General features: G+C 48.0%; 1 protein-coding gene across 10 annotated transcripts in view; it reads right to left on the bottom strand.

Moving 5' to 3' along the window:
• Positions 1 to 25,258, bottom strand: part of EPB41L1 (erythrocyte membrane protein band 4.1 like 1) — a 120,728-nt gene that overhangs the window by 79,211 nt on the left and 16,259 nt on the right. The window lies entirely within an intron of this gene.

Genomic DNA, 25,258 nt, shown 5'->3' with positions numbered 1-25,258 from the left:
GTGTCTGGAGGTGAGCACTCAGCTGCCCACTGTCCTTGAAAACCTCAAGCCTGTTCAGTCGAATCTATGGGAAACGGTACCTGGGCTCCTGCCTACTGCAGGAGCTGGATCCTGATTCAGGAAACCAACCAGGAAAGGGTAATGTCAAGAAACTTAGACTTTGATTTTGGCTGTGAGGTCTCAGACAGACATGTTCCTCTCTGGATTCAATGTCCTTACCTATAATGTGAGGAGGTTGGACTAGAGTGGTTCTTAAACTTTCATGAGTTGTTGCCTCCTTTGAAAACACAATGAAAACTGCAGAGTTTCTCATCAGAAGAAATGCACATGGGCACACATTTTTCACACACACACACACACACACACACACACACACACACACACACACGCACACCCTTATTATAATTTCAGGCATGAAGAGGTGTAATGAAGCTCCTGCGTAGATTACCCCCTGGGTCCATGAACACTTGGTTAAGAAACCTTGGCTAGATGATCTCTAATCACTCAAGAAGTCAACTGTATTTGTATCCAATTTAAAAAAAAGAAAATCCTAAAGATGAGATTTAAAATGGGCTTTCCTAGAATTTCATTGTTGATCAGCTAAATGCTATGCATTCCTCTCAGAGCCTGTCCCCCTCGACCCTGTCATATTGCTTTGACAGTCTCCCTCCCCTCCCTGCTCTCCCCGTGTTCCGCGAGTGAGCACATAGTCCTGAAAGATACCCCTGCCCCCACCAGCTGTCTCTGCCATTTCCCAAAGAATAGACAGATTGTCCCCAGACAACAGAGGGTAGAAGAAGAGAAGCCTGGACTGCCTCTTATTGCCCCACCCCGAATCCCTGTTTCAGATGCCAACCAATAAAGAGGCTCCCAGATGCCACCCCTCACATCCAAAACACACACACACACACACACACACACACACACACGCACACACGCACACACACACTCTTGCCCTCCCTCACTTAGCTATAGCCAGAGGACTATGCCTCCAGACACTTGGTGGTGCGGTCACTCAGAACAGGCAAGAGTTATTTTTAGAGGCTGAGTGACAGGATGGGTGAGAGCAGTTCCACTCTGTCAGAGCTACTGCTGCCACCACCAGCTCTGATGAATCACTACCCACTATGTGAACGTACACGTCTGTCAGCACAGCCAGGGAGGCTGTGCCGGCTTCAAGAATGAATGTCTGAGATTGGTGACCATGCTGATCACACCAGGCTGAGCCCAGGATCACACCAGGGGCAAGACCGCCCTGCCTGAGCCAGTACAACCTACCCAGACCAATAGCCCAGCCCAGACCACCATAGCCTCCCTTGACAATCACAGGCCAGACTAGCACAGCCCAATGCCAGGTAAGCCCCTCCACCAGGCCACCCAGGGGCTTCTCTCTTCAAAATTCCTTTCATAGTGGCTACTGTTGCCTTTCCCTGTTCCTCAGTCCATCTGAGTGAGCCTCCCCACCCCACAGTTGGTTAAACAAGGCGATGAGCACCCAGTAAAGCAGGCTGACTTGGACAGGGTCAACGCAGCTATCCACCAGTTTCCTCTTTTTGGAAGGCACTTTGGAAAAGCACATGATGAGCCTTAAAAGTGTATAAACTTGCTAACCCAGCAATCCCTCCTCTGAATTTAACCAGCGGGAATAACGGATACACACAAAGATACGGCTATAAGAACATTTGTCTGTTGTAATCAAGAGTCTTGCATACCAGAGTGAAATAGGATTAATATATATGTCTAAAAATAGTGGCTACATTATAGTGATACATATATGTCCTGATATACTATGCAGCTGTTAAAATACAATGTCATGTTAAAATACAATGATCTCTGTTTCTATGTAATAATGGTCACAACAAAATACAGAGTGAAAAAAAGCAGGTACAAAATGGCATGTAATATAAAATCCAATTGCTGTAAAATATGTATATGTATGAGCATACATAGAAAAAAGTAAACAGGAAGGAAATACACCCCTAAAAATGTTCCCAGTGGTTGTTTTATAATAGTGGAATTATTTCTTTTGTGCTTCTTTGGGTTTCACTTTGTTTCACTTATTTTCTGTGTGTGTGTGTGTGTGTGTGTGTGTGTGTGTTGAATTACCTAGGTAGCTTATTAGAAAATTTAGATGCCCAGGATCTACTCTAGATTTACAAATATGTATGTATGTATGTATATGTATATGTATATGTATGTATGTATATGTATATGTATATGTATATGTATATGTAATTTACATAAGAAAAGCAACATGAAAGGCCCATAACCCTCACCTCACATCTTCTGGCCTGAACCATTCAAAGCCCTTCCAGCAGTCTCACTAGAGTCCCCCGCCCCTTCAGCCACCAGTCTTACCAAGTCTCCCTCTAGCTTTGAACTTTGCTGCTCTTCTCAGTTGGAGTTTGACTAATTGAGGGCCCCATCAGCCAGTGCCCACAGCCCCTGACACACAGCCTCCACAGTGGAAGCCTCCTCCTCCAGGGCTCCCTGTCCATAAATCTCACCCAGACAGAGAGAGTCCAATCCCCTCGTTTTACTATAAGAAAAATAATTTTTATAATAAAAAGCGGTAGTAAATCTCCAAATTTATACTTTGTCTTCCCTTTTCTAGAACACATTATATACATGTCACTTAACCCTTACAATAGCTTATAAGGAGGGCATTATTACACCCAATGTATAGATGAAGAAACTGAGGCCCAGCAACTACAGAACTACAACACTGGCCAAAATTCACACAGTGAATAAGGATTCAAACACAGGTATCACTTTGACATGTAAGGAATTAAACGGAAAAACTAAACAGGTTATCCCTGAGCCCACGTTCTCAGGAACCTTATTCTACAGAGCCTCTCTTCCCAGATGAGCTCACAGTTGCTAAATCACCATTCCCTGCCCAGAATCCCACGAAAGCCCATCTGGGTCTATGTGCTCTGCATCTCCACATAAGCCCATCATTTCCTCCCAACTCTGGCAATGGGTCCTTGCTGCCTCCTGGGGTCTCCTAGCAACAAGACATCCTACAGCACCACTCTCTCACCTCTGAGCTCTCCCAGCTGAGGCCTGTCTCACAGAGCGAGGGGACAGTCAGCAGGCTCCTCTCTTGGGGGTTATAGCACCCACATGGAGTGGGTGGGGGAGGGAGGAGGGGAGATGGAATCAGCTTGCATGGCCCCACTCTGGGCCTGCTCTTAGCTCCATATTTGGGGCACTGGCTTTGGCTGCACTGTCTTTCTTGGGCCTCTGACTATCTGCTGACTGGGACAAAAAAAGAAGCTGAATCCTAGGGCTTAAATGCTAGTCAATTCTAACTTACTTTTGCATTTCTGAAATACATGAAATCTTTCCACCAAAATATTAATATTAAAAATAGCAATAATAAAAGTACTGGCAACAAAACAGCTACCTTATCTTTATTCAGTGCTCACAACCACCCCTAAAAAGCAGGAGCCAGTATCTCCATTTTAGAGATGAGAAAACTGAAACGTAACTTGCCTGAAGACACCTAGCTAATGAATGGCAGCACAAGAATTTGAACAAGCGTGTCTGACACCAAAGTATATGCTCTGACCACTGGACCACACTGAATCTCTTAGAGATCTGATCCTACCCTCTTATCACACAGATGGGGAAACTGAGACCCAGAGAGGAGAAAGGATTTGTAGTCAGCCAGTATCTGTTTTACTCACTGAGCAACCTCTGTGTGATGCACGGAGTTAGTGCTGTGAATGATAAAATGTTTCCATTTCCATGTTGTCACATAGATAGATGGGCAGTGACTACATATTGATCATTTCAAAACTGAGCAATGGGTTCATGGAAGTTCATTATAGTAGTCTCTCTACTTTCCTGCACATTTGAAATTTTCCGCAATAAAAAAAGTGAAAGGAAAAAGGACAACAGAAAGATGGTGGATGACCATGTAAATTTTAAGTCTGGCTTCAACTGAGAAAATCAATAAAATCACCCCAACTTAGGGATATTATGTTCTGATTGTTTTGAAGGTCAGGAAAAGGCAAGTGTGCTGGAACCCACTTAGCAACCTCTCTTTCTCCATCCTTCTATAAAATTTTCTGCCTCTGTGTTGTTGCTAGGAAACTGGTGAGGCAGGAGAACCCCAGTCTGGCTGGCTAGGCCCTCTCCCTTCCCACACTGCCCCTCCGGCAGGAGCTGACTCTATTGGGTGGGCTCTCTTTAGATCCACAAGCCACATGACAACAGAATGAGATCCCATTAGCTGCTGGAGGAGGCAGCTATAGATCCAGAGAACTATCATTAGAAAGCAAATTACGAGCTTCTATCTGTAGGTTTTCAACTCAAGAAAACTTCCTAGCAAACAGAGGGCCCTTACTCAAGTAGCTCAAAGTTTCCAGAGAGGGCAAGCACGGATTCCAGAGAGAGCGAGCACATGCAAAGCAGGAGAGAGAATGACAATGTGAGCATGAATGAGAGGGAAACAGCATCACAGAAGCGGAAATTTTGATAGACAGTAGAGAAAGGCCACTGGGAGGCAGTACAGAATGATCATCAAGGACTTGGGCAGCAGATCAAAGCTCTAATCCCTGCTCCAAAGCATCCAGGCAGAGAGATGTGGAGCAAATTAACTTCACCTCTCTGAGTCTTTATTTTCTCAGCTGTAAATTGGAGATAATTCTACCTATGATACAGAGTGGATGAAGGTATTGAATGAGTCAATATATAGCATATGTTTAACCCAGTTTCTGGAAACATAGTAAGTATACAATAAATAGTGGCTTCAGATATAGAAGACAATCTTGTGACAGCCGGTGGTGGGGGCGGGCGGTTTCTTTATTAATTTTTTTTCTAATGACAATTTAAATCATTGTTTTCAATTAACAAATCTCTAAAGTTTCTGAGTTTGCTACAGGAAAATTGCTATCAATAAGTAACTGTGGTAGTCAGCATTAATATATGGCTAAATGCCAAACCAGAGGAGAGAAGGAGCAATCAGGGGGATCGTTTTATAAACTATATAAATGTCTAACCAATATACTGTATACTTGAAACTGATAATAAAATAAAATTAAAAACACTTTCTAAATAAATAGATAGTGGCTTAAAAAAGTGCTAAACATATGATCCAGCAATTCCACTTCTGCTTATATACCCAAAAGAGTTGAAAGCCAGGGTTTTGAAGAGATATTTGTACATCCATGTCTACAACATTATTCACAATAGCCAAGAACTGGAAGCAACGCAAGTGTCCAATGACAGATGAACAGATAAACAAAATACGATCTATACATACAATGGAATATTATTCCGTCTTAAAAAGGAATGAAATTCTAACACATGCTTCGACACGGATGAACCTTGAGGACATTATGCTAAGGGAAATAAGCCAAGAACAAATACTATGATTCCACTTATATGAGGTACCTAGATGAGTCAAATTCTTAGTAGAGAAAGCAGAATGGTGGTTCCCTAGGGCTGAGGGGAGAGGGGAAGGGAGAGTTATTGTTTAATGGGTGCAGAGTTTCAGTTTTATAAGACAAAAATGTTCTGGAGGTGGATGTGGTGATGGTTACCCAACAATGTGAATGTACATGATGCCACTGAACTGTACACTTAAAAATGGTTAGGTTCGTCGATTTTATGTCATGCATAGTTTTACCGCGTTAAAATATTTTTTAATTAAAAAAAAATGTCAGACGAAAACAAAAAAGAGAGTCAAGGACTAAGAGATGAAGCTGGAGGGATAAGAAGAACTGAAAAAATGAGACCATAGTAAGACTGAAATGGAGTGATCCGAAGGGGAGACATACACTTCGCTTTCACATCCGTTCCAAGCCATCGGGCACAAAAGGAGAAAATTTTCAGCAGGGATTTGCATTTCCAGGGTGCTCAAGGCCTGCTCCCTATTCTCAGCCCTACCTCCACTTAGGCACAGGCCTGTAGGGGAATCTGGCCTCACTCCTCTTCTTCCTGGAGTCCTCAGAGGAACAGGGAAGGATCACAGCCCAAAAGGCAATGAAGAACAGCAGGGAGAGACAGCGACTTTCAGGCAGCAGAGCAGCCTGGGCAAAGGCCCTGAGCTATGAGCTACGTGCAGGGAACACTCCGGGGTGGCAGCAACTTCAGGTATGTAGAAGGAGGTGGGAAGGAGGGAGGGGGGACAATGGTGAAAGGCCTTTATTGACCACCTGCCACATGTTGGACACTGACCCGTATCATCATCTCAGCAATCTTTAAAATAATCATAACAGTCTGACGTACTTGTTTTGTGGAGAAAGAAATGAAATGAAGATTCAGATAGATAAAGTAACTTGCCTGAGGAAATACAGATGGTAAGTAGTAAGTAGGGATTTGAAACCCAGCTGACTCCTAACCTCATGCTTATTCCTTCAGCCCGTGGTGTATCAGTACCTAAGGCCACACTGTGGCCTCTGGAGTCAGAACCCCAAATCCCACTCTATCCCTCAAGAGCTGTGTGATCTGGAGCAAATTACCTAACCTTCCGAGGGTCAGTTTTCTCAGCTGTAAAGTGGGAATGATCATAGCACTTACCTCATGTAGTTTTTAGAGAAATAAATGGAATGTTGCCAGAAAAGTACATTGCATGTGATAAAGCTAGGAAACAAAAAGTAGCTTTTATTATTCATTATGCTTAGGCCTCTAGGTATTCCCAGCCCTCCACAGGCCCCTCACAGACAGACCTGCAGCCACTGCTTATCCCTGGCTGAGTCAGGTGCTCTCTTTGGAGTAAGACAGAACCTAGATCCAACCCCTGAGAGAGGTAAGAGCCCAAGCTGGGCAATAATCTTGCAGGAGCAGCAGGAACATCCTGGAACTGACCTTCTTCGCTCTCTGTTCTCAACTCCATGGCCCGGGAAAGTTGTTCTGCAGACACTCAGTGGGACGCAGTCTGAGTGGTCTCCATCCACATGGGGGTGAACATAAGAAACAACCAGGCTGCCAACTCACCTACCCACTGGTGTCCACCATTGACTGAAACTCCCACTCTACACACCGCCACAGCACCTTCTGGAACCTGGTGACCTACAATCACAGAGCATCAACACCAGGAAGGCCTTGGGAGACCATTTAATGGAAAAGGCAACAACTTTGGGGACAGACAGTCTTGGGTTCAAATCCCAGCTCTACCACTTCCTAGCTGAGTGGCCCATCATTTATTTATATATTGGAAGAAGACAATGGACTACTAGTAGCAGCTAAGAGCATAGATTACACTCCTAGCTCTGCCACTTGCTTGTGGACAAGTCACTTTACCAATCACAGTTTCCTCTTCTGCAAAGCCTGCCTGACATAATCATTTGAGTATAGAACAAGAAAAATATAAAGGTCCTGGTACAATGCTTGCTGTGGAGTAAGTACTCAATAAATGATATCTATTATAGTACTACTATATCTTTAATACTATGATTGGAGTATATTGCCGGCAAGTAGCAAGAAGTTAGCTCAGTCTCAGAGCTTTTGTTCTCTCACTTCCTGTCTTGGGATCATGCAGTTGTAAAGCTGGCAAGGGCCCCGTTTTAGAGACAACAGCATTGAGACCCAGAGGGAAACGACTTGCTCAAGGAGCAAGTTAATGAGAGTTGAACTAGAACCCAGATCTCTTAACTCTTACTGACTCAATTCCATAAGTGTGATCTCTTACTCTCCAGGCAGCTGCATTTATGCATAAATTTGAGGGGAAGGGAAGATAATCCTTCAGACCCCAAATACCAAGTGCAGCTAGTCTCAGCCAGAATGGAACTGGAGCAACCTCGCCATCATGGCAGGCCAAGGCCAGAGCAAGGCAGGCTCCGTGCTGACAGAGCAGGCCAACTGGGCCAGCAGCCAAAGTGGCGCCATAGGCACAGCTCGGGGCCCTCTCACCAGCTACATAATAAAGTAATTATGGGATTAAGGATAAAATTAGTCACTTGTGTAATTATTTTGCTTAAAACAAGAACAGAAAAGGCCTTTTTAAAGAGTTGTTCCTTGGCCCCTCTCACGAGTATTGCTGCAGAGACTCAGATGAGTGAACACACACACAAACACATATACACACGGCAGTGAAGGCAGTGGATGAGCGGGGCTGCTTGGCCTCCCATAACATGCCTCACCTACCAGTCCCAACTCTGGAGGCCAGGGGCTACATTCTCTAACATCTGCCTCATGGAACACTTTGGTCACACTGTCAACAGGATACACTGCCTCCCCTCAAGGCTCTTCATCATGGAGAATCTGGTGGTACAGTCTCATGCCACTTCCCAGTGACAACATATTAGACCAGGGTTTCCCTGGCCCTTCCTCCATTGTGGAGTTTGGTGGTACAAATCCAGCAGTGCCTGTGGGTTCACAAATCCAGACAGACTCCTGGTACTGGCCACTGCGGGAGACAGACAAATGGTCCCCCAACGATGTCTGTGTCCTAATCCCTAGAATCTGAATATGTTACTTCGCATGGCAGAAGGGACTTCGCACAGGTGATTAGGCTAAGAATTTTGAGATGGGGAGATTATCCTGGATTATCGAAATGGGCCTAAGGTAACTAGTCGCAAGGTCCTTATAAGTGAAAGAGGGAAGCAGGGAACTAAAAGTCAGAGAAGGAGGTGTGACAATGCAAGCAGAGGCTGGAGTGATGCCACTTGCTGGAAGACGACCACCGACCGAGGAATGTGGGCAGCCTCTAGAAGCTGGAAGGGGCAAGGTACAGATTCTCCCCTGGAGCTTCTAGAAGGAACACCAGCCAACACTTTGATTTCAGCCCCATAAGGCCAACTTTCAGACTTCTGACCTCCAGAACTATAAGGTAATACATTTAGGTTGTTTTAAGCCGCTGAGCGCTGAGCGTGTGGTAATTTGTTACAATAGCAAACGAATATAGTCAGCTAAGGAGAGATCCTTAGAACCCACCTCTCCTTCCAGGATTGACGCCCTGGATGAAATTCTTTCCTCAAGGGTCAGAACATACCCTGAATGCATCTCCAGGAAATAGGCTTGCACCAGGTGCCCAAACTCTAACCCAGAGATACCTTCAGAATAAACAGCATCCCAGAAAAGGGAGATAGTTCTGTGAGGAAAGGGAGAGGCCCCACCTTAGAGCTCCCCTCCAGAGACTCAGTCCTCCTACCACATTCTCCAACATAGGGACACTGATCCCCAAAAACCATATATCCCGGGGTAGGCTTTTGACCATCCATAAGCAGGAAGCCTGGGTTCCGGCCTCAGACTGGCCTAAGTCACTAAGTGGCTTCCTCTCTCTGGGCCTCACCATTGTCATCATGGCTCAACATCTGTTAAGTGCCAAGCGGTGTGCTTCCATGCTTCACATGGGTGAAAAAGCCTCATGATGACCCTGTGGGGCAGTCAACCTCATCAGACTCAGAGGGTGGAGAGGGGAGCCTAGTTTGAACCTAGGCAGCCTCACTACACAGCCTACCCTGCCCCCCATCTTAGAGCAAAAGAGGGGCTGGACAGAAGGTGGTCTGAGCAGCACCTACACACAAGGAAATGGCTCTTCAGACCTGAGAGGAATCAAAAACAGTTCCTGCGCCTTGGCCCTGGGCGCTGGGGCTTTAAAGTGGTGCAGAAGTCTGGCAAGATGTACCAAGTGTCTTTGACCCAGAATTCCCCTCCTGGGACCCTACCCTGAGAGACATCATCTGAAATACAGAAAAAGTACTTTATGCAATATTCATCGCAGTGTTATTTATAACAGCAAAAACTGCAGACAACCGGAACGTCTATCAACAGGAAAAGGAGTGAGTGCATCATGGATTTGATGGGATCTTCTGTAATGACATAGAAGGCAGCTTCGCCTACGCCGCTCAGTGGAAAATGCGGGACGGCACTGAAGACGCACTAGGGAGGACTCCGGCCACGGGAGAGAAGGGCGAAGGAGCAAGGGTGGAAGGGAGCACGCCACCCCCCGACGGTTCTCGTACTTTTCCTCTTCCCATTTTCCAAAATCTGTACTGTTATGACGTTCATAATTTTAAAAACCCACAGTATTATTAAAAAACAACGACCACGATGGAGCCCTGAGGAACCCACACACCAAGCAGTCAAGGAGAGAAGGGAGGACAGGCGAATGAGAGCTGGCCGCAGAGCTAGTGGAAGAGCTGGAAAGAAGGGACCACAGAGACTGAGGAAAGAGAAGGATACGTGGGTCCCAGGGGTCAGTGTGGCCTGGGAGGCACTGGTGACCTGACTCTTGGCCCCATGCCCCTAAGTGCTTTCAAGAGGCAACCCAGGTGCTGAGAAGGCTGTAATGACACACCCCATACTGAGGAGCCTCAGACTGCCCCTGCCGTGACCAGTGTCCTCAGGAGCAGCATTTCCAGTGCAAACCAGGTACCCGGGAGAAGCAATGACACACTATCCCTGTGGCCATCTACTCCTGTCCCAGCCCAAGCAATGCAGAGGTGGCCTCCTGTGGAACAGCTTGGTCAGGATTTTCTCATGTCTTCAGGACAAGGCTCTCCTGGTACAGGGCCACTCACCAATTCTACCACCCGTTTCCACAGGGACCTACATGCACACGTGCACACGTGTGCACACAGACACACACACACACACACACACACACACACACTCTCTCTCTCTCTCTCTCTCTCTCTCTCTCTCTCTCTCCCTCCCTTCCTCCCTCCCTCCCTCCCTCACTCTTGGGCCCTTCGAGACATGTCCCTTGGATTGTGTGCCTCCTTGATGTAAGCAGATACACAGCATCCCCGTTCACACTTATTCCCCCACTCTCGGAAATCCACCAGCCTGCTTTCTTCTCCTGAGAACCCCCTTCCTCCCACTCTCCACCCTCCTCATCCTAGACTCCAGACAGACTTGAGCACAGAACTGAAGGTCCTTCAGCAGTTGGCATTCTACTTCACTGTCCCATCCCTGCCTCTTGCCACACCCATGGTAGGCAGTGGCCAAATCTGGGCTGCTGCTTCTACAGCCCAGAGGTGGAGGGAGGCGGAGTCACAGAACTAAAAGCTAAACCAGGCTCTGAAGGCCAATGACCTAAGAAGCCACCTCTGATCCTCGGTCTAGTGAGTCAATAAGAAGCAGGGCCGAGTCACTACCACATGCCCCCATTACACCCCCATTCTAAGAAAACTGACATCGCATAACTTCAATCCACTGCCCAAATGTGGGGCCACCCTCCCAGTCAGCTTGTAGTAATGAGTGTGGTGGGGCCAAGTCAGGGCCAGTACCAATTAGGCCGCCCCCTTTCCTGCCAGTGAGCTCAGCCTCATTACTTTGCTCCATTTTCAGCTCATCTGAAAAATCCTCATTTGAGGCCCCTGGAGGATCTTAAAAGTGTTATTCAAACATTAACTCTGACACACGCCTCCCCCACTCAGACATCACCCACCCAAGACAACATTTTTCTCTCCCTGCTTTTTGGCACTGCCAGGAATGAGCAATATCTACGGTCTGTCACGTTGCACCAAAGGTCCTGCCACCTCAAACCCTTCTCGAGCTGGCATTTTTAGGGAGGAGACCAGGGAAGAAGACTTGGTGCCTCCCGCACAGCAGGCTTATCATCTTGTTCAACCTTTGCAACAATCCCATCAGGTGACATTTTAATTCCTGTGGCATAGATGCAGAAACTGAAGCTGAGCAGCCCTGCCAAGGTCACTTAGCCAGCATGTGGCCGAGTCAGGCCTGGAACCCAGGACTGCTGAGCTCCAGGGCTCTTCCAACCACCCCACCCATCCCAGCAAACTTTGTTGTGCATGCTGCCCAACCCCGCCGTGAGCAGGGATGGTGGCATCCATCATTCTCGATCTTTGGCTTATTACCCTGAGCCTGTGTTCAGGTGGAAGGGCTGAGAAAAGAGAGGCTGCAGGATTTGGGGCTTCTAGGAGAGGCTCTGGAGAACACAACTTTCCTAGGGACCCCAAAAAAAAAAAAATGCTAAGAGCTGGCTGCAACTCTCTGTTCTGTCTTATATCTTCCAGGGGCACCTACAAGAGAGAACATGGTCAGAGCCCAGCGAGAGGCTAGACGGGAGTATGGGAGATCAAAAGGGAGAGGATATGGGGGGTGCAGTGAGGAAAGTCAAAGCTGGAAGGACCAGAAAGTTTAGCCCGATGCCTTTGTTTCTACAGGTAGGGAAATTGAGGTCCAGGGAGGAGCAGGGACTTGCCCAAGGCCAAGAGTGAGTCTGTGGCTGTGCCAGGATTCAGAGGCAGGTCCTCTGACTCAGGTTAGCTTTCCTGGACCTAGAAGAATGAAGGGCCTGGAGCAGATGATGCCTGGGATAAATGAATGAGTGAATGAACGAGGGGAACTATCACCTCTAGAGCTGAAGGAGTGGAGCACAGAAACCTACGTGGTGCTACCATGGGCACCCCAACCTGGCTCCAGTCTCTCAACCTGTGCAAGATGTAGGCAGAAGAGAGGCCCTTCCATTCACCAAAGCTTGGGCTCCACCAGGAGCCAATCACAGCCCTGGAAGGAGGCAGAAACTTTGGTTCCCCTGGCAACGCAGACAAAGGCCTTCCTCAGCACAGCAATCAGCTGGAGTAGAGATGTGACTGTACTCCACTCCACCCAGACAGGCGCTCCTCTCCTTTTCTCCCCAGGAGAGAACCAACCTAATCCTTCCGGTTTTAGCCCCCAACTTCCAGCCACGCTTCTATAAATTAGAAGGGATATGGATGGGCTTCTGAGTGGGGGCTTAGGACAACAGCCATGTCCTGCCTAATCTGGGGGTCTGCTGTCACCAGGTGTGTACCTTGGAGTTGGGACGGGGGTCTGTGTGGCCGTATGTCAATTCATCACTCCCACATTCCTGTAAAAGGCAGTGCCAGCTGCAGGACCACAGTAGAGCCCGGAGCTGGAAGGGAAGCACTTGGGCCCAGGCCAGCTCTGGCATTAATTCACAACTGGACCTAAGCAAGTCTCAACTGCTTTCTCCTGGGGCTTCGTTTCCCCCATCTATAAAGTGTAAATCTAAGACCTAGAGTTCTCTAAAATAACAGCTCCTCGTCCACGCTCACCAAAAGAAAAATGGGGAGAGGGACAAGAAAGAGCTTACTTTATGCCACTTTTGAAAGGTTGCCTAGCCCTGGTCTCAGCCTTATCACTAACTGACACTGTCTCTTTCTACACACTTTAAGGAGAAGGAAGAAAATCACAAGAAAACTGATGGACTCAAAAACAGCTTCTAAATAAAATCCCCAGTTTTGGTGACTTACAAACCAAACCACCCCCTCCCGTCCCCCGCCAGTCCCTAGCCTGACAGGGAGAAGGTGTGCACTGTCCTCATGGGGGCCCGCTCTCTTGTTACTCAAAGATTTTGGAAAGACTTTCCATACTGAGGGGCAGAACAAAAAGGGAGGCCTCTCAGGAAGCTTCTTAATTCCCAGAAAAGTCCAACTATTGACATCAAAATCCACATGCGCTCACCACGCTTTCGGCTCTATAATCCCTCGGCCACCCTATATAGAAACCCAGCAGCCATCCCTTTGGCTGTGTTCTCTCCCCCTTCCGTCCCCCACAGTCATCAGGCCCCATGTTCTGTCCACGCTCCCTCATCACTCATTCTCTGATCTGTTACCCCCTTTCCACTGCCACGTGCCTGAGTTTAGACCCATCGCTTCTCACTGGGGCCAAACCTACAGCTTGTCCGTGGGGCTCCAGGTCTCCAGCCTTGCCCCTCCAATCCATTCTCCCACTGCCAGAATTGAATCACATCATTCCCAATCTGATACGCTACAGTGGCCCTCATTGCCCGCTTCCCCAAAGTTCCAGCGCCTGGCCCAGTATACATGTCCTGCAGGATCCGGGCCTGCCTGCCGATCCACTTCCTTTTTATGCTGTCCCCAATGTGCACAGCAAACTCCCGCCACTCCAAGACAACCTCCTGTGTCGTGCCTTTGCATTCGTGATTTCCTCAGGCTGAAATGCCCTTTCTGAACCCCTCTCCCAATGTTAAATAAAGATAACAACTCACCTTTACTGAGTGCTCATATGTGCCAGGCGCTCTGCTAAGCCCTTTGCATTCACTACAATATTTCATTTATTGTCAACAAGACCCTATGCGACAGGTACTAAATGCAGCCTGTTTACAGACCCCCCCCCCAAAAAAAAAGGCATCAGAGATGTGAATGAACCTGGAAGAAGTCACATGGTTGATAAGGGGAGGAGTCTAAGGAATAGAAATCCAAGCATCTGACTCTTAGGTGTCCCCGATCCTCTGCCTCACCAGGAATAGGAGGGTGGCAACGTGGAATCAGAAAACAGCATGCTCTCAACGGCGCCCTCTCCTTCTGGGCCTTTGGGAATCACTGGCCTCAGAAAGAGCCTCAGGAGAGGGCCCAGCCTTTCTGAGTTTGCCCCTCACCCTGCAGTTTCTCCAACCCCATAGCATGGCCCCCTTGAGTACACAAAGTGTCTGAGCCCATGCCTCAAAAGTAAGACTCTATAATTATAATTATGGCCCCAGCAGAGACTCCCAGCAAAGTCTTCCTGAAGTTTAAACTCTCTGGCTAAGCATAGGACTGCTAGGATCTGGTACCAGCTCATCTTTTCAACCCTAATCGCCCTCTGCATCCCCTGCCCCAATGCATGTACGCTCTAGCCACAATTAATGGGTTGGTATTTACCACCCATGTTGGTTCTCACGAAAAGCTGCCATTTACTGAGCACCTCCTGAGAGCTATGCCCTAAACCAGGCACTCAACTAGCATTCTCGTTTCCCTTTCCCTACAACTTCGTCATTCATTCATCCAACAAATACTTATTGAATACCGACTCTGTGCCACGCAATGTGGAGTCAAGAGTGAATATGACATTAAAATAAGAGAAAAATGGTAACGAATGGTGATAAGCATTATGAGGAATCAGAGGTGGAGATAGGGAGCAGTGCAGTGGGGCAGGGGAGGGAGGTGTCTAATTAAGCTGAGTTGTAAAAGATAATAAGAACCCGAGGCTGCAAAGAGCCAGGGAAAGAAAATTCCAAGTAGAGGGAACAGCATATGTAAAGGTCCTGAGGTGAGGAAGAATTTGTTAAATAGCATATCCTTGTAACTGGAGTAAATGACCATTGGGGAGATGCATAACTGGAGAGGGGGAGGCAGGGACCAGCTTATTCAGGGCTCTCTAGGCCATGATCGGGAGTTTAGAGTTTATTCTAAGGGCAGAGGAAAGAGACTGCATGACATGATCTAATTTGTGTTTTACAAAGATCATTCTGGCTGCACTTGGAAAGGAGACTTGAGAATATAGGTCTTATATATGTGCATGTGTGTAGGTATGTATGCAAAGAAACTGGCATAGCACTGGCACATAGTAGGTGCTCAATAAATATTAATTCTCTTTTCCTTCTCTCTCTATCTTCATCCCAAGCTAGGACCGTCCTCTTTATCTAACTCTTCTTCCTTCTGCTGATATTGTCAGAACTCAGATTTTCTGAGGACATATGATTTGTATGCTCTTCACTGTAGATAGGGAAACTGTGGTCCTCATCTAACTGCAGGGCTATGGTGGTGGCAGAACTTTCCTGCCTTCTCTCCTTCCCCTGAACTAGACCCTGGGTTGATTTGAAAGTCAAGAGCAGATGCTAAGGCCTTCCCTCTGGGGGCTCAGAAAGCCTGGTTCTCATACAACTATGGGCTCAGGATAAGGAGGGAAGAGGAAAGTAGAGTAAGCCCCACCTCTACGTATACGCTCTCTTTCTGCTTGGGAAGATAAGGGCAGCCCAGACAGACAGAAAGAAAACAATTTCAATGGAGACTAGATACTTGCTAAGATGTTAGCTGATACTATCACCATCCCCAGGAAACAAGCAAGGGTCACGGCCCTCACTTTACTCATTCAGAACCTGAGGCACTTGGTGTCCTGCGACTTGCCCAGGGATGGAGGGAAAATGGCAGAGCTATTTCTGCTAGATACTACTAGAATCGTAGTATGTGGCTGTTTGAGGATTACTCAGCCCAAAGCCCCACTGTACAGGTGAAGACACTGAAGTCCAAGAAGGAAAAGGGACTTGCCCATGGTCACATTCTGAGTAAGTAGCAGAGCCAGGACCAGGAGTGTGAGTGGCTTCTGCTTTGTAGCTCCCCATGCAGCTTCCGTTGAGACAGGTGGGAAAGCGGGTAGAGGTGAGGCTGGGATTGGGGGTAGGGAGGGAAGGACAGGGCAGCACTGCCTCCTCAGGCCTGCCCTGCCCCAGCCCCAGCTGCTCATGGGTGTGGTGAAACCTGTCAAACCAGTCTGGGTGCCTGACAGAGCCTAGAGTTGCAGGGGTGTGGGTGGCAGAACCCAAAGCTTCAAGGGACTAGATCAGTTGCAGACACCAAGCGCTGGGGAGGCAGGGAGGACACAGAGAGGCTCCTCCTCGGCCTGCCTGCCAGGCCACAAGGACACTGCCCCAGGGCCAGGATGGGTGCTCACAGCTGAACCACTGCTTCACCGGGAACCAGGCGCAGCCAGGACTTACTAAGCCTCCTGACCCCATTGGGCACCAGGGTCTGTCCACTGCTTCCTTTCCTCCTCTGGACACTCAACATGCCAGTTGTCAATGATACTAGGGTAAGAGAATAAGGAACTTATCTAGGAAACGTGACAGGAGGCAGGAAAATATGACAAAAATGACACACAGATATATCTCCCCCTCCCAACCAAAGCCACCAGGATGAAGCCCCACCACCCTCTGCCTTGTCAGGTACACACATGCTCTATCCCTTGCACTACCCCGACTTCAATGACCAAAGCCCAGGAAACAGCTAAACACAAGAGGCAATTGTCGGAGGGGGTCAGGAATCTGTGTTCTCAAGTAGCTCTGTGACAGCTCTGTGACACTCTGCATAGATGTGGGAAAACCCGCCCTTCTGTTCTTCAATTTCACCACCCTTATGTGGAGGGGCTGGGTCAATTCCATATTTTCAAGGGGCCTTGAAGCTCTGCTCTCACCCCATCTCCACCCCATGTCTCACCACCTCCCAGAAAGGAAAGCATAAGCGGGCACACCCACCAGTGTGCAGGGCCCCTGCTGGACAGGGCTGGCTTATATGTCAGGGGCTGCCTTGCTGGAACCTGACACAGGTGCCAACTGAGGAAGCTGGGCCCACAGGCCAGGCAGGAGGCTTCTCAGCCCAGATTATTGGAGAGCTGATGATCCTATCAATTCTTTCCAGTGCTCAGACCCCAGTTTAGAAACTACTCCCAGGGCAGGAAGGGACCCTGGCATCAGCCTGGGTTCCTGTGAGCACAAGACATGTAGGCCAGGCAAGTGCCCCGCAAACATCAGGGACTATTCTCATATCTCCATCAATCCTCACCTTTGGTAGATGGGAAAGAGGAGGCCCAGAGAGAGGCAGGGACCAGCTAAAGTCACATAGCAAGGCCGCGGCAGAGGTGGAACCACTGCTCAGGCTTGACCCCTGGCCCAGGGCTCCCAGTACATGCCACCTCCCACAGCAAAGGCATTTTTCCAAATGCAAAATCATGCCTTCCATGAGGGAACTGAGACACCGTCCTCACCACCCCTTGGGAACTGCCGGAGACTGGTACAAAGTTCTGCTGTTCAACGCCAATCATGCGTTACCTGCTGTGTTCACCTCTCTCCTGGCACGCGGGACAGTGCCTGGTATATGGCAGGAACTCAGAGAAACTTGACCAACTAAATCAAGACTCAGTGGAGGAATGACTAGAGGAAGAAGCATCTACTTCTAGACCCAAACACTGGGGTTGGGGTGGGGGATCAGGAAACAGTAGAGAGGAAATAGGAATCTGGCTTTCTGGGGCTCAGGATCCAGCCAGGCTGCACTGAACAAGCAAGGACACTGCTAGCCCAGAGCTTCAGAAATCCTGAGCCCCAAAGTGAGAGACGGTTTGCCCCCAATCACACTGAATGCATGGACTTCCAGGCCTCTGTGTGTGTGTCTGTGATTAGGCCAGGCCTCTGCGTCAGTCACTCTGTTATTAATTCAGTCACCCACTCACTCTCCAGAACTTACAGTGAATATCAGTGTGAGTAACAATCATCCCCACTTCTCTGTCAGTGCTGCCTTATCAGAGGCTAATTCTCACAGCATCTCTGGCCAAGAGTGGAGCTCTCAAAGCATGAAGACTTGAGCTGAAATTGTGGACAAGTCACTTCTCCTCTCTTAAGACAACTGCATTTGTAAAATGAAAATGGTGATGCCTTCCTGCCTCCCTTAAGGAGTGCTCTGAAGGCCACATACAGTGATGGATGTGAACATGCTTTGTAAAGTGCCAAACAGATGTAAGAGATTATTAATAAGAATAATACAATTGCCATCACTAGCCTAGCTGGCACCCATAGAATCTCAATGTCTCAATGTCAGTTATCATCATCATTGTGGTTATCAACCACACAGTAACACCTACCGGTTACTAAATAATCAGCTGTGTTCTGGGCAAAGTGTGATGCAGGATGCAATTTTCCTACATTCCTACATTCTCTATAACCTCTAAAGGAAGAACTATTATTGTTTCCATTTTATAGATGGTAAAACTAAGGCACAGAAAAAAATGAAGCATCTTGTTCCAATTCACACAGTAGGTGGTAGAGCAAGGGTTTACACCCATGTCTCACAGGGCAGGAGCACGTCACCTGAATCTGAGTCTGGCGTGGCCTTGAAGTGATGCGGTCACTTCACTGACCTTGCAGTAGTAACCCTTGGAGTAGGTAGGACTGGCCGATTTTGTTGTTCCTGTTTGACAAATGAGGCAACTGAGCCCCTAGGAAAAGGGGCTCACTGATGAAAGAACACCAGGAATACCAAGGACTATAGAGAGTGGATCCAGAAGGGGAAACTGAGGCCCAGAGAGGGAAAGGATCCTGCCCAGGTCATTTACTCAGACTTTTCCTGAGACCTTCTCAGGAGCGCACATAAGGAGGCAGTGTTTGCTCTTTTACTTTTATAATGCTGCCCCCACGCCACCTCCAGCTTCCCCCTTTGCATCCACAGCTGGCTACAGCTGGCAACTGATGCCAATTACTTTCTTAGTCTGAGTCTTAGTTTCCCTAGATACCAGATGGGGAAACTAACCTTGTTCAGCAACAAGTTCCAGAAGCTAACTCTGCTTCCATAGACCAACATGAGGCCCAGGAGACCAGTCTCAGCACCTTCGCTCCCTGCTGCCCCTAACTCCAGGGATGTCTGGGGGTAAAAAACATAACAACACTGTATTCACAGAGTTGTGCAACCATCCCAACTAATTTCAGAATCCTAAGTGTTATTAGCAAGCGCTGAGCTGCAGCCCTCAATACTCCTTAGGAACCCGGGGCTCCTCCCTGGTTTGACCCAGATGCCACTTTTCTGGGAAACCGCAGGGTACCCCTAGGAAGAATTTCTCTGGGGCAGGAGTTGAGCAAAATGTAAACACTCAGTGGACAATGTGTTCCAACCAGTGAAACAAACTTGTGGATTTTCTGGGAAAGAGGCCCACCATATCGGCCTAGTCTAAACCCAAGCCCTTTTCCCCAGCCTTGCTTCTCTGGCTGCTCTGAATGCAATGATTGTGCTGACTCTGGCCTCAGTTTCCCTATCTGCTCCCTGGGCAGCAGGCTGAAACACGTGCCTCCAACATCCCACAGAGAGATCCTCCCCCAGCAAATGGCCAAACTCATCCACCTTGTCAGAAGGAAAAGGCCAACCTTTTAGTCAGCCAAGATTGGCAGAACAGTAGATTGGAGCTGGATTGGGGAACCCTCAGATTCAGAACTGGTGAATGAGGCTTTATTCTACAGACCTTAGGAAGTTTGGGAAGGCTTTAACTGGGGACATGACCCCCATATACTGGGCTGGACCAAAGACAGAGTCCCAGAGGCTACCCCAATAGCCTTCAGCTCTGGGCAATGGGAAGGAAAATCGTTTCCTGGACACTGGTTTCTATCTTCTTGCTCTGCCACTCATTAGCTGTGTGACCTTGGAGAGGTCACTTACCTTCTCTGAGCCTCAATTAACCCACCCACAAAATGGGAATTATTATACCCTCCCTGCCTTACCTCTCAGGGTGTATGGGGAAAATCTGATGAGATGATGAATAGAAAAGCCCTTTGTAGGAAAATGTAAGGAACTGAGATTCTAGTCCAGGTATGAGCCAGGTGATAAGGGCCATGGAGATGAAGAACCCCCCCCGTGAAAGAATTCCCCTACCCTCCTCTACCTCTTTAACCCCCTACAAAGATGCTGGAATCTCTCTAAGAAGAATCAGAGAAATCCAGGGATCTCAGAGACAACGGGGGTCACGGAAGGAATCTTGGACATCTGGGTCTTGTCTGGGTGACATTCGTGAAGCCTGGGCCCCGCAGGGACAGCCTCTCTTGCTCTCAGGCAGGCAGCACGCCAGGGGCATGATCTGTACCCACGGAGGAGGGTGGCTGGGGAGAAGTGGGGCAGCCAGAGTCTTCACTTCAGAGCCACTGCTGAGGAGAAGGCGTCAGTGGGCAAGGGCAGGGCAGGGGAGGGGCAGTTATCCTCGTTGAGTCTCCCAGGCTTACATCTCCCTACAAGAGACAATGATGCAGCCACCTTTCATGTGACAACTGCGCCTGTGTCATTTTCCTCCTTTGACTCTCAGCTTCCTCAACTGTAAAATGGGGTGAAAGCCTCTGACACATTTTGAGTCCAGTTCAATAAATATGAATGCCATTCTTCCATCCTTTGACACCAAGGAGGCACTGGGCACTAATATCATACTCTTCCCCCAATTTTCCTCCTGAGCTTTTTGAAGAAAAATCTGATGATACTTTCAGGACAGAGCCCAGGATCTGAGGGAATGACCTATCTTCTGACCAAGTAGATGAGATTAGCTGTGTGTGGAGTGGGGAAGGGGAGTTTCATGTAGATTAGAGGCATACGCTTCAGCCTGCTTCCCAGAGATGGATGGAGAATCCTATGACTCACCAAGGCTGCTAGAAACCATCCTGGTTCCTTGAGCTCCATGCTGTCCGGAGGAAGGGCTGACCCCTGGGCCATGGACCACAGGGGAACTTTTCCTCCCATTCACCGTCAGGAGGAGGTGAACGAGGACTGACACCTGTTGGTGCCCAGGTGCCCTTGTTCTCCATTTAGCTGGGGCCTGCCCTCCCAACATTGGGGGAGAAAAGGTGAAGGAACTAGGCACCTACGTGCAGCTGGAGACTATCAAACCTCTTCACATCTCTAAATAATATGGAAGGAAGAAATTCATTCTGTGAAGCTGAAAGACAAGTAGCCATACTCCCTCCACACCCAGCTCTTTAGTCCTGGCCAAACTGAACTGCTTCTGCTTCTCCCTTCCATGCCTTTTCACAGGCAACTTCCTCCTCAAGGAGAGCCCTCCTGAATCGAATGCCAAATCCTAGCCCCTTTAAGGCCCAGATCAAATGTCCCCTCCTCCCAGAAGCACATTTTTTCCACTGTGACCCATGCTTCCTTGACCCCTTTCCCTGAGCTCTCTCCTTCGAATGACAGTTGCTCTTTTCCTGTCCCTCTCCAATGGTGGTTTGCACTGTTGACTGTGTCACAGCCATAACTGCACCCATTTCCCCTCTGGGGGACACAGGTGATTGCAGTGGTTTCTAGCACAGGCTTTGGAGCCGGACAGACCTGAACTCAAACTCCAGCTTTGCCACTTATTAGCTATCTGACCACAGGTAAGTCACTTATCCTCTCTGAGCTGCAGTTTCCTCTGGAAAATGGGGGCAAAAATCAATAGTGCCTAGTCCACAGTTGTTGCCGTTAAATGAGATAATGCACATTAAGGTTCAGCTCAGAGCCTGGCACAGAGTAGTTGTTGCCGTTAAATGAGATAATGCACATTAAGGGAGCCTGGCACAAAGGGAGAGCTCAGTAATGTGTGACTTATTTGTTATGCTGACCTTTCAGGCAGGTTCATGGATGACTTTTCTTTGTATTTCCTGAAACACTGACCACAAAGATACACACTGGATGGATGGGTTTATATGGAGACAGATATACGTGCAACATAAAGAAACCCTTCCCATAAGAAACGAAAAGAACAAACTAATCAAAAACAGACTCACAAATACAGAGGTGACGGACAGAGGGGAGAGAGATTGGGGGGGCTAGGAGAAGGGGTGAAGGGTTAAAGAAGTATAAATTAGTAGATGATATATGGTCATGGGAATGTGGGGCACTGCATAGGGAATGTAGTTAGCATTAACGTATCGGCTAGGTGGAGAGCCAGAGGAGAGAAAGAGCAATTAGGGGGATCGTTTTATAAACTATATAAATGTCTAACCAATGTACTGTATACTTGAAACTAATAAAATAAATTTTTTTATAAAAAGAAGCCCCTTCCAACAGGCAGAACAGTGTAACCTGGGCTTGGGCTGGCTCTGCAGGTAGTGATCTCCGTGTCACGGAGCAGCATGCAAGACAGCCACTTGAACTACCAACAAGAAGCAGCAGTCACAGTGATCAGAGCATTGGCTCTGAAGCCAGACTCCTGGGACTTGAACCCTAGCTCCTCCTCTTATTCAGTGAGTGACTTTCACTAGCTGTGCCTTGGTTTCCCCACCTATAAAATGGAGATAGTAATAGTACTTACCCAAAGAACTGTCATGAGGACTAAATGAACTAATACACAAAGCAATAGAACGTGCTTAGCACAGGGAAAATAATTCAATAAACATTACCTATTATCATCATTGTTGGTATTTGTATTACTATCACTGAAGAGGGAAGTTATGGTTCCTTCCAGGCCTATGAGTTGTTCATCTTCCTATAATCCAAGAGTCCAGTAACATCCTAACGTGTTCTGGTGGTTCTGTCTGCACAGCAGCCTTTCACTCCCCCTTCTTCTGGTGACAGCCCTGCTCCTCCCTTAGTTACATGGGTAAGCACAAGACCCAGGACTAGCCACTCAGAATGTCTCTATCCCCCACAGCAACAATGATTGAACCAATCACAGTCTTTCCCTTAGATTGATATATAGATCCTAGCAGAAAAATAGTTCCCTCTTTCTGCTGGGCTGCTAAGCTGGGGCAGTAAATAGCCAGTTCCTCATACAGGCATAGAGGAGAGACAAGCAGGGATGGGAGAGATGGAGAGTCACCTTGATTCCTCATCTTTCAATCTCAATAACTGTTCCAGGAGCTATTAAGATCTGTTTCCGGTTTAAGCCACTTTGAGTTGACTTTTTGTCACTTGTTTCTGAAAAAGCTATACCTAATCGTACAGGCCCTAAAACCGAGATAAGGTCATTGCTGGCCATAGGCAAGACCAGGCAGAAGCCTGCATTATAATGGCTCTTGTGCATTCCGACGCAATCCCTATCATCTGGGCTGCAAGAGACAAAGCATGTTCTCAAGAATGATCCTGACCCAGTGGTCTTCAAACACTGCTTCCTAGAGCCCTGGGAATCTGCAGAGGCGCCTCCAAAAACATTCATGGAACAAAGGGCAGTAAAGAGCCAGCGAGATCCTGAGTAAACTGCTGTCAGTTCAACCACAGCAGTTCTGTTACAAATGCTTCCTACTGGGATTCTTCTGTCCCAAAAGATTTGAAATACCCTATTCTAATGGATACTTGAGACTTTAAGAAGTAGTCAGGGCTGATGTGTCTATCCCCATTCTACAGAAGAGGAAACTAAGGCATAGGAAGGGGAAGTGATGAGGCCAAGGCCACAGAGCAAGTCAGTGTCAGAGCAAGGACTTGAATGTGGGACTCTGGACTTGTAGTCCAGATGACTTCCAGGGTCCCAGGCTGTCTGTGAAAATCTGTCTCTCACATTTCCTGTCTCCTCCAGTAAACTGATGGTGGTTAATACCTAGAGTCTCATCTTCCTTGACTCTGACCCCTACAGAGTCTCTTGGCTTCTTAGAGGGCTTCTGGAAGCTTGAGGAACTTGTGGAATAAATGTATGAACCAACTTCTACCTCCTCTGACCACACCCCCACTCCGCGTACACATACACTTAGCCCCCCTTCTCCTCGAACTTGCCCAAATGTCGGGGACAGATCAGCAGGCCCCCTCCCAGGAACTCCTAATCCACCTCTTCTGTCCTAGCTTAGCTGTGGCTGTGGACAGAGGATTCCTTGTTCCCAGTGCTTCCTGTCCGGAGATCTCCGTGGGGCCCATGCACCGGCAGGAAGGAGCCAAATTGCTACTTTTAACTGGAGCTGAAGCCACCCTCTACCCCCACCACACGCAGGAGCAACATGCTTCTCCCGCTCTTTGGCATTTATTCTACCTGCCCCAGCCTGGCTCAGCCCCACCCCATCCCCCACAGCCCCTGCGCTTTAGACAGACACACACACACACACACACACACACACACCCCAAAGAGTTCCTCACATCTAATCAAAAATAAAAACCAGAGGATTCTAGCGTGACAACATCATATCCCTGGCAGTTATGCCTTACTAATAAGGCTACAATGACATTTATATATTACTTCGCAATTTCCTCATCTGTGTTAACTTCATTGGCTGGGCTCCCTCTCCACACCCTCACCCTGCCAGAGTCACGGAACCTCCAAATTAGAAGGGAGCTTTGACATGCCCCAGACCAGTAGTTTGCAAAGTACCTGCACAGAGCCAAGGAAGGGTTTCATGTCATTGTCTAGGGGCTGCTGGGGGCTCAAGAATTGACCGGTTAGGGTCTCCCTGCCCTACCCTAATTTCAGCCACTTTCACAACCCCTGTAGCTGTTTTGTAAATTAAAATCCTTTCAGGTTCATTTGAGAAGGAAATTTCCCTGCTAAAAAATCTGAAAACAACTCATTTACTGTGACCCCACCTTCCCCTCACCCCCTGCCCCGACAATGTGTGTGTGTGTGTATATATATATATATATATATATAACCCTGAGGCCAACAGAAAGGAAGGTAGCGACCTAAGTTCACTTAGTCATCAGTGGCAGAACCAGAATGAAAACACCCTGTAAATCCAATCTACGACCTAGGAGTGGTTAAGCAAAAGAAAACAAGGGCTCCAGGGTCAGCTAATCTGACTTCCAGGTCCAAGGCCATCAGTCACCAGCCATGGATAAGCAATATAGGCAAAGCACGTTAGCTAACACAGAGTTGTCAAAGGAATATGTTTCAGTCCCTACCTCAAAATAAGCCAAAACCAGAGAGGCAGAGAGGACCGGCAGCACTGCCCTGTTTTTCAAACCCACCCGATGGGGCATGTGACAAGGGCCCAGACTTCGGTGGCCTAGACAAACTCTCATGCCTCCCCAGCAGTAAAATATCCAGAGAGCCTGAGGGCCAAGAAGACCAATTTGTTCAACCTGAGCAGAAGAAGAAAAGTTAGACTGTACCAGTCTAACACTCACCAGTACTCTGTCCACAC

The sequence above is a fragment of the Pteropus alecto genome, unplaced genomic scaffold (assembly GCF_000325575.1).
Source record: "Pteropus alecto unplaced genomic scaffold, ASM32557v1 scaffold45, whole genome shotgun sequence".
Taxonomy (NCBI): domain Eukaryota; kingdom Metazoa; phylum Chordata; class Mammalia; order Chiroptera; family Pteropodidae; genus Pteropus; species Pteropus alecto.
Note: the sequence above shows the minus strand (reverse complement) of the source record. Positions and strands in the feature narration are given on the sequence as shown.